Here is a 10,329-nt window from a genome sequence, read left to right as displayed (position 1 = left end):
CTCCCCCCGCGACCCGGTCCCGGATAAGCGGATGAGATTGAATTAATGAATTAATGAAAAATACACACACACAGACACAAAATGTGCTCTGGGTATCAGTTTTTCTTTCTTTTAATATATGGCACTGAAATAGAGTTAAAACAGAGGTCTTGAGTAAAGTAGGAAATTTCAGTGTGAGTGTAAGAGGAAATGACAACCCATTTAGTGAGATAAAACAGATATGAAGAAATGGGGAAAGGAAAAATAAATGTGTGCATGCTTGTTACCCAGCCATGCTGTTTCTGTCACAGCTAACTGTAAGCCAGAAAATAATGAAGAAACTGATCTCGATTAGATGGAAATCCTGGAAGCAACTTCTCCTCTCAGTGTTTCGTGTGTGTTTTCATGTAGAATGGTAAGCAAAGTACCTGACGGTGGAGTGAGATGAAAGGTCAGGGAGCACATCAGAATTCATCCTCTGAGGCTCATGAGTTTCCACTACAAATGTCATGGAAATGCCATAAGATACTTTTTAATGGCCCAGTGTATCAGTGCCCAATTCCGCTCTAACGCTACGATATGTCGGTCAGAAATAAATACATTATAGTATTGCCACAGTCAGTCAGATGTATCTTAACAGTCTCATGTTGTCAAAAAACAAACAAAAAAGTTCATTATCATAGAATTTTAAAATAACACATTTCTTTTTTTTTTTGTAGGATTGTATCCAAATGAATGGAAACAGATTGTTATCTAAAGTGTCATAGGCTTCATCCACTACAGTATGTCCAGACATTTTGTTTCTCCTCATCTTAGCCTTATTATGTGGAACATAACACTGGTCAGTAAAGTTTATTTTCAGCCTAATTTTTTCCAGCTAATCAACCTTTTTTTTCCTCTTCACTTGCCAGAGGGGTGGCTACCTGTATCGAACCATGAATTCAATGAGTGAATTTATATATATTTTAAATATGTATAAATTTATCAAACACACGGTCCTGTTTCCAATTGACTCATGCAAATGTTTTTTCCATGACCAAATTTAAACCGTCCTGATACACAGGAGAAATCGATAGCTTGTGAAGGACTAAAATTATTTGGTTTGGTTTGTTCAAGTGTTTCTCTTAACAGGCTGCACTGCCATCCAGCCAAGCATACAAACAGCTGTTCAAACAGCTTGCCAGGCATAAAACCAATGGTCCATTCATCCAGTAGCACATACTGTATACAGCCTCACAGATGGAAGTGTTAGTACTTGGAAGAGACAGATAATCCCAAGAAGTAGGGTTAATGAACTGCTTAGCTGTTCACTACTGTAGCTTTAGATATAATATAAATACTGGACTGCTATTGAGTGGCTGGTTAGTGTAGCGGTAAGATCACCACCTTCCATGTGGGAAACTGTGGTTAGAATCCCAGCTGTGGCAAGACCTCCTAACGCTTACCATGCCAACCCTTGTAAGTTGCTTTGGATAAAAGCACCTGCCAAATGACTAAATGTATATTATATTATTATATTGTAAATGTAAATTGTATAATAAATGAATGGATGTCAGTAAAACTACAGATTTATTCCACTTGTGTAGACCAAAGTAAACACTGTAGTGTTAGTGTGCAATTGCACATTTACGTTAAAGCTCTCCTATTAGGCTTTTCAGGCTAAAGAATATTGGACCTGAATGTCCCAAGAATGTTTTCATGCCGAAAGACCATGTAGATCGCCTAAACCAGCCTGTTGGAAAGCCTGTAAAGATTAGACTGCTCCTTCTCCCAAACAATTTATCAGACAAGTTTTAACATTCATTGTGAAATTATCTGTCACACAAACATACAGTAGTCCACAACACTTTACTTTTTTCCTGTATTTACTTTTTCTGTTCCAGCTGCAGACACATCTGACCAATAAGCGGAGAGAAGGTTCTCGTTTAGTCCACTTGGATTTTTCTCAGTGTGAAAAGAAACCTAACCAAGATGAAAATGCTCCAAGTTTACAAAATTCTCCACTCTACAGCAGCTATGTACAAGCGGTCATCAAACTCCATCTGTCTCTTGTTACAGTGGTGTTTTGGAGTATTGAGTTGTTATAGCAACTGAGCCAGTACCTTTGTTGAGAATACCTGGAATGTCATCAACAGCTGGATTAAGACACATGGTCCCTGCCAGTCATGTGGGTTTGTGTCTTTTTTTTTTCACAGAACCGACATATATCTGACCTGTTTAGTTTACTAACCATCAGGAATTATAGAGGAGATCTTCTGGGGTGATGTTAATGGTTTAATTACAAGACCCTTCCAAGACCCTTTTAATGTATCTTTTGTCTCCCACTCCTGTCCATCACCCTCTTCATTTGGTAATTTAGTAAAATACCTGATTTATCATATGTACCATCTCTCCTGTTGAGGAATGGTTTCCCAATGGCTAGAAATTGCAGCATAGCAAAAAAGATTTTGGAGAAGAATGGGTTTGTTTGGTGGTCAGATATAGATATTGTCAGGGTTTTTATTTTGCATTATGAGTATTCTTGTTCACTCTTAGAAGAATTATCTCACTTATTTTTTTACCCTAAATAACTAAGTCTTCCAAGCTAGTTCAGCTTAAAGTTAAGTTTTTTTGACAGAACCTATAAACATTCCTTCTTCTGACTTAAGTTTTTCCCTAAAATTATGAGTTAAATGAATGTTTTAGAGTTCAATACTCAATAATTTAGGTTGATAAAATTAGCATATTAGTAGACTTCCCAGCATGCATTGGTTGAGTTAATGCTCTCAAAGCAACAGCAAATATTCTTGGTATGTCTGGTGTGGATGGCTCCATTGGTTTTACCAAAAATGTAAATAAACCCACTCACTGTTTTAATCACACCCTTAATCATTTAATAGGTTTTCCTCAAAACCATTTTTTATCTTACCAGTTTTTAACATTTGATTTTACTTTACTTTACTTAACTTCACATAAGAAAAAAAAAATCACTACAGTAGAGGGTGTTGTCATCCTAACTTTACTCCAGTACAAGTTGATTATCTTGTTGATGATACTGCAGCCTCACGCCTATGAACAATAGTTCATACTGTTGTGAATCATGGTACTGTGGTACAATTCACAAATCCATAGCTTAAAGCAGAGATCACGTAAGCTGGAAAGAGGTGGCATTCCACAAATTTTTATGAATGTTGCCTAGCCTGGAAAGAGGCACTGTAGCCAAGTTGTAGTCATAGCTCTGTTGAGCCTAGTATCCCCTAACTCTTAGCAGCAATGATTTTATGACTTTTTTCACAAATAAAAGAAAAAAATGATCAGATCCTCCCTGCCTTCGGTATGTATGGACTTGTATGTATAACAGCTCTAGATTAATTTATTAGAACTCACTCATACTTAGATCCCCAAAGGTCATTCTGAATTCTTCTTCATCTCTTTCGGCTTTTCCCATCAGGTGTCGCCACAGCGAATCATCGTTTTCCACCTCACTCTATTGTGGGCATCTTCTACACTCACACCAGCCAACCTCATGTCCTCTGTTTACACATCCGAATATATCTCCTCCTTGGCCGTCCTCTTGCCCCCCTGCCTGGCAGCTCCATCTCCAACATCCTTCTACAAATATATATTCACTATCCCTCCTCTGCACATGTCCAAACCATCTCAAAAGGTAGTTTCAAAGCAATTATACTAATATCTGAGGACAAATACCTAGAAGTGTACTTGGACAGCAAACTGGACTAAGAACTCAGCAGCATTGTACAAAAAGGCGCAGAGTAGGATGTACTTCTTGAGGAGATTCGGGTCCTTTAACATGTGGTAGACAGTGTCCTCTTCTATGATGTGGTCTGCTGGGGCTGCAACATGAAGGTGGCAACACTAACAGGCTGAACAAACTGATTAGGAGGGCTGGCTCTGTTCTGGGGGTGGAGCTGGACCCTCTACATGTTGTAGCACATGTAAAGGTCACTAATCACCAACCAACGTTGTGCAGTAGTGAGGACTTCATGAACTTTTTCAATAACAAAATTGTAAATATTAGGCAACAAATTCAGGCTTTGAAACCAGACAATTTAATAGATGCAGATGATAAACTAACCACAGAAGATCAGCAGATCAGAATCTAGAATGCTTTACTCCCCTTAAAGAGAATGAACTAATTTCACTCATCTCTTCTGCAAAATCATCAACTTGTACATTAGACCCTATACTGACACACTTTCTAAAACGGATAGTGCCAGAAATAATAGAACCCCTGCTGAAAATAATTAATTCTTCACTCAGCAGTGGGTATGTTCCAAAATCTTTTAAATTAGCAGTTATTAAACTGCTAATTAAGAAACCTGATCTCGACCCCTGTCAGCTGTCCAATTACAGGCTGTCAAACCTCCCCTTTATCTCGAAGATTCTCGAAAAGATAGTAGCAGAACAGATGTGCTCTTATCTACATAGAAATTGCATACAAGAACTGTTTCAGTCAGGATTTAGGCCTCAACACAGCAAAAAGACAGCACTTGTTAAAGTAGTAAATTACCTCCTGTTGGCCTCTGATCAGGGTTGCGTCACCATGCTTGTGTAACTCGAGCTCAGAGCAGCTTTTGACACTATTGATCATAGTATTCTCCTTCACAGATTAGAACATGTTGTAGGAATTAAGGGAACAGCCCTCTCCTGGCTTAGATCCTATTTGACTGATTGTTATCGGTATGTAGATGTAAATGGTGATTACTCCACATGCTGTCCAGTGGAATTTGGTGTTCCACAGGGTTCAGTTTTAGGCTCACTGCTTTTTTCCCACTACATGCTTCCTCTGGGCAACAGAATCCGGAAGCATCACACAACACACAGTTATACTGTATGTTTCATCAAAACCAGATGAGAACAAACAGCTTAATGAATCTGAGCATGTGTAAAGAATGGGACAATCTCATTTCATGATTCATACACATTCACTGTTCATGTACTGTTCTTTGGTTGTGTAAAGCTGCTTTGTGACAATGTCAATTGTAAAAAGCGCTCTACAAATTAAATTGAATTGAATTGAATTAAAAAATAATAATAGACTGAAGGCTACTTAAGTTCCTTCTGCTTACAGTAATCCTGATAAGGGAGAAGTAGTAGTCATAAAACCACATGCAACTAGAGGCAAGACTTTAGATCACACTGTAACTCTATATGGCCTTTTCTAATGCAACAGTAAAATACCTTGGTGTGATTCTAGATTCCAGTCTTTCATTTGAAGCTTATGTAGATAATATCACCAGAATATCAGTATTTCACCTCAGAAATATTGCGTAGATAAGAAATATTTTGTCACTAAATGATGCAGAAAAATTAGTTCATGCTTTCATCACCTCTAGGTTAGACTACTGTAATGCCATACTGTCTGGTTGCTCAACTAGTTGCATAAACAAGCTTCAGTTAGTTCAGAATGCAGCAGCGAGAGTCCTCATTAGAACCATAGGATACAAATACCTCACCCCTATCTTATCTACACTTCATTGGCTCCCTGTGAAATTTCGCATTGATTTTAAAATACTACTTTTGACATTTAAAGCATTAAAAGGTCTTGCGCCGCAGTATCTGAGTGAACTGCTAGTGCCTTATGATCCACTACGCCTACTTCGATCAAAGGATGCAGGCTGCATGTCACCTCGTATTATGAAAACTACAGCTGGGGGCAGAGCTTTTTCTTACAAAGCCCCAAAGTTGTGGAATAGCCTTCTAAATAGCATTCGCAACTCAGACACAGTCAATCTAGGCTAAAAACCTATTTATTTAGGTTATTTAGCATTTTTGTAAGTCGATTTGCCTTAGGTAAAGACTCACGGATGTAGAGCATCATGGTAAACTGGTATGTGTAGATGCGGTCTTCCCCACTCTCATTAAATAAATGGCGATATACTTCACCGTCAGGTTTGTTGACTGTGATTAGTTGCTTTACATCCCAGGGAGCCCCATGTCTGTGTTTCCTTCTGGCTCTCCTTTTTAGTTGCTGTAAGCTGTCATAGTTAGTCCTGCCGGAGTTCCTGCTGAACTGTACACTAAATATACATTCACTTCATACATTATCTGACTGTGACCATACCTAAATCTCTCCTCTTCTGCTCTCTCCTCTTCTCTCTCTTTCTCTCTCTTTCCCTCTCCCTCTTTCCCTCTTCCTGTCCCTCTGTCGAGGTACACATATTGTTCCACCCTCTGCCTTTTGGACCTGTCTGACTTGTCCTGATGCCCCGCTTTTGGTTGGAGATCTCGTCGCTTGGATGCCCGTATGGTCCCTGTGGGATGTGTGTGATGACTGGGATTGGTTCCACGCTACCATGAAGACAGTCCTGGCCTCAGCTGATGTCGACAGTTTTTTCTCTGAGGTCTTGACTCAATGGCAGTTGCTCAGTAGTTCAGGACTGGAATTTCCTACAAGTCTACCTGAGCCTCCAATAGCTAACTGACTCCATATTAACTTAAAGAAATCAACTTATACTTTGTTATACTGGACTGCCTGCTGCCTAACACATAGCATGTGGTCACCCATATGAGGATGGGTTCCCTGTTGCCTTCTCAGGGAGTTTTCCTTGCTACTGTTTTCCTCTGCTTGCTTATCAGGGACAACCTTATTATTATGAATTATACACATTAACTGTTCATATAAACTTCTGTAGTTTCATGTATTATACTATAATGCCTACCTTATCTAAATCGCACTAGGTCAAAAGAGGCAGCAGGACCAAAATTTAAATTAAATTGCAAAATTGTGTTTTACAAAGTCATAGTATATTAGTACAATTACTGAGTTGAATTTTACAGGACCTATTTGTGTTGTTGCACAGCTTTCAGGCCAAAGGGGTTCAAACATTCTAATGCAGGGGTATCAATCTCAATTGCGCAGGGGGACAAAATCCAAAACACATTTCACGTTGTGGGCCGAACAGGATAAACATTTATTGAATGCACTAAAACTAAACTTTTAAAACTTTAAAACTATTAAAATTTTACCTTTTTGAACATAAATATGACTAAAAACGGACAGGAATATTATTCCGGAATAAATCAACTCAAACCTTACATAACTTATAATATTTTGCTCTCCATAAAAATATATCCTGTCAAAATTATACATAATTTAAAATATAAACATGCTGCATAAAAAAACCTGGAAGTATAAATAGAATTTGTGCCTCTCAGCATTAACAAATCAAATCATTCAGTTTTCTTTGCTGTATGTCACTTTAGAGCTGGACGCCTGGCATCTGTTTTGTCAACAAGTTCGTTTATGTTTGATGTGAGGTTCGAGCCGCATCTAGACGGAGCTGGAGGGAATGGAGTGAAGACGCTGTGCGGACCCTGCACTGTCGTACTTTGCCTTCATGTTCCATTACACTGCAGCTCAATCAGCTCCATCTGAATCTGATAAGGTGCAGTTTTCACATCGAAGGCAAAATTCTTATTTTGTTCATCAAAGTCACCAAAGCGCCGCAGCAAAATGCGTATTTAGGAGCACCGTTGTGGCGACTTGGTTCAACATCACTTGGTGTCCTGAGGACTAGCTTAGCTCCGCAGCAGCATCATAAGCTAGACTTGATTAACGCAGAAAGTGTTCGGCAAGGCAGCTGAAGCGCTGCATTATGGGATCTGTAGTTTATGGTGTTACCAGCGCTTTATATCGCCGGGCCATTATTAACAATAATAGTTATATAGAATGATCTCGCGAGCCTTGAGTTTGACACATATGTTCTAATGTGATTCAGAGTAAAACAGTGCACATCACTTAATCATATATTTTATCGATTCCCTTGGGGAAATATTTAACTGCTTACTACACATAGCCTGTTAAATTGAGAGCTTATAGTTCAGTTACTGTGATAATTATTGTAACAATTATATGACATAATGCTCGACCTAAGACCTGGCTAAACCCTTAATCGAGAAGTACCAGTATTAGTACCTCAAGAAAGAAAACATTTGTAGAAAATAATAAATTTTGCAATTTTTTTTTAATGAAAGTCAGAAAAGTAAAATTTATTGTATTTAAACCATCCATATCCTCCACCTAAATAAATACATATATTCAGATTCCTCATAAATGGATATGAAAAAATATGGATTGGCTTGTGGATTATTTTACTTTTTTTTTTTTGTGTCACATACTTTATTTCACACAGAGATACAAGGCACATTTTAGGGAAACCTGACTGTAAAGTGCAATCAACACAATCCAAATGAGCAATCATATGGAAAAATTGGACAAATGTACCCAGTTTGTGTCCTCAGACTTGAAATCTGTTTTCTTGTTGAACATTACAGTGAACTTTCTGAGACCCTGAATGGCCTTTGCTCTGCTGGGTCTCTGTTTACAGCAGACACCAGCAGTGTTGGTATGTTTTCATGTGTTTTCATCAGCTCCCCAGATAATGCAGTAAACTTGTTCAGCTTGCTCTGAGGAATAGAAAGTTCAGAAGAGTGAGTGATTCTCTGTCACTGAAGAAAACTTCAAAAAGAGCTTCAAATGACTTGCAGTTAACTGGGCTTCTGCTTCCAGACTGCTTATTAGACATCACATCACAGTCTCTGGACTTATTCAGCTGTATCACTCCCGCTAGGATAGTCACTTATCCTGTCAACCCCCCCGTTACCCAGTGGACATGGCAGGGCCCTTATTAACAGGCAAAGCTCCATTGGGTTGTACCAAAACCCATGGGGGGGTGGTCATCAACACTGTGCCGCTGCGCTGCAGAGTGACAGCTAAACTGCTTAAAATGTCACTTTGAATGAGAAGCAGGCCACAAACTGACTCATGCATGGATTCACAGACATAAATGCATACGCACCCCCCTAAAACTCACATACGCACACACATACAAACACTTAACACACAGAGATTGTAGCAACATTTGATTAAGTATTGAATTAATATTTTATTCATTGTAAGCACTCCAATAAATTACTGTAAAACAAATGCCTTAATTGAAAATGCAAAAAAAGCAGTAAATCTTCAGATACTATTGCACACCAGAAACATGCGATGGGAGACTTCTTGTTGTTAATTTTAAACATAGTTCACTTATCAATATTTTATAAATATATATTAATATATGTTACATTTTATTTCTCCCTGTGTTACTACACAGCTGATCACAAAATGATCTTAATTTGTTCAGCTTAGGATGAGATATATTATGTTTAACAAAAAAAGTAAATTTTACACTTTTTTCAGTTGAATCATGCATGTTGATATTGTTTCCAGTGGCAGGCTAATTCTAGGCTGGATGCTATTTAAATTTTACGCTGTTATTCTTACCTTTTTAAGGTGTATGTATCATGGTGAAAGCGCCCTTATCAAAGCATCCAGCTTCGTCTAACATTTGGCTCTTTATTTATGGTCCAACCATAGCATAATTATGTTCTGTGTTGTTTTAGTAATTCAGTGGGAAAGTAACTCAAATGAATTACAGGCAATCAAGTTAATGTGAGCTGTCAGTTTACATTAATGTGCTATATTGTACCATTTTTCTCCCCACACTGATCAATAGTATCCAGCATTTCCTCTAACATTATAGTAGCACCCCTGCCCCCCCTTACAGGTCAAGTACATTTTATTTGATTTTATTTTCTATACAGCGTCAGATCACAACAGAAGTCATTTAAAGTAGTCAAATTATAAAGATTTTCAGGCTAAAGAATATGTGTGACCTGAAATGTGCACTTCATCTAGAGTGACTCTTTGCAGAATAACTTATGACTTAGTGGAGTTCAGGTTACAGTATGCTTCTTGTCACATCCTATGGAAGTTTTTTAGTGTTGTAAATCAATTTTGCAATTGGCAATTCAATATGCAATCTGATCATTACATTTGAAAATGCATACCGACACTGGAAAATCAGTTCTAAATTTCTTTAATTGAAAGTTTAAATAAAAGTAAAATTGATTTCTGAAACAAACTCAAGACCACCGATGAGATTAATAAGGCAGTAGTTTAATGTCTCTTGTGCAATGGAGCATGCACTGACAGAGGCAAAACACAAAAAGTCTAACACATGCAGTTCTTTTTATAGATTGCAGATGGGAGGAAGATGTTTTCTTGTTTCTTGTTTGTAAAGGCATAACAATGGCAGTTGTGACGTTGTAGTTGATTCTCTTCTTGAGGTGAATTCCATGTCAGAGCATCCTATCTGACTCCTTAAGATAATGGTTATAACAATAGCAGTTTCATGAGATAAACAGATGTAAAAAGGATGACTCTTTGTGCAATTTTTCTAACAAAAATCAATTGCATTTCATATTACCATGGGTTTTTGGTCTCTTTATTTAAATGGAAATTAATTTTACATTTGGAAATTCAACATGCAATTTAAAAATGCACATTGCAATTCAATTTAA

The sequence above is a fragment of the Anabas testudineus genome, chromosome 1 (assembly GCF_900324465.2).
Source record: "Anabas testudineus chromosome 1, fAnaTes1.2, whole genome shotgun sequence".
NCBI classification, from domain to species: Eukaryota; Metazoa; Chordata; class Actinopteri; order Anabantiformes; family Anabantidae; genus Anabas; species Anabas testudineus.
Note: the sequence above shows the minus strand (reverse complement) of the source record.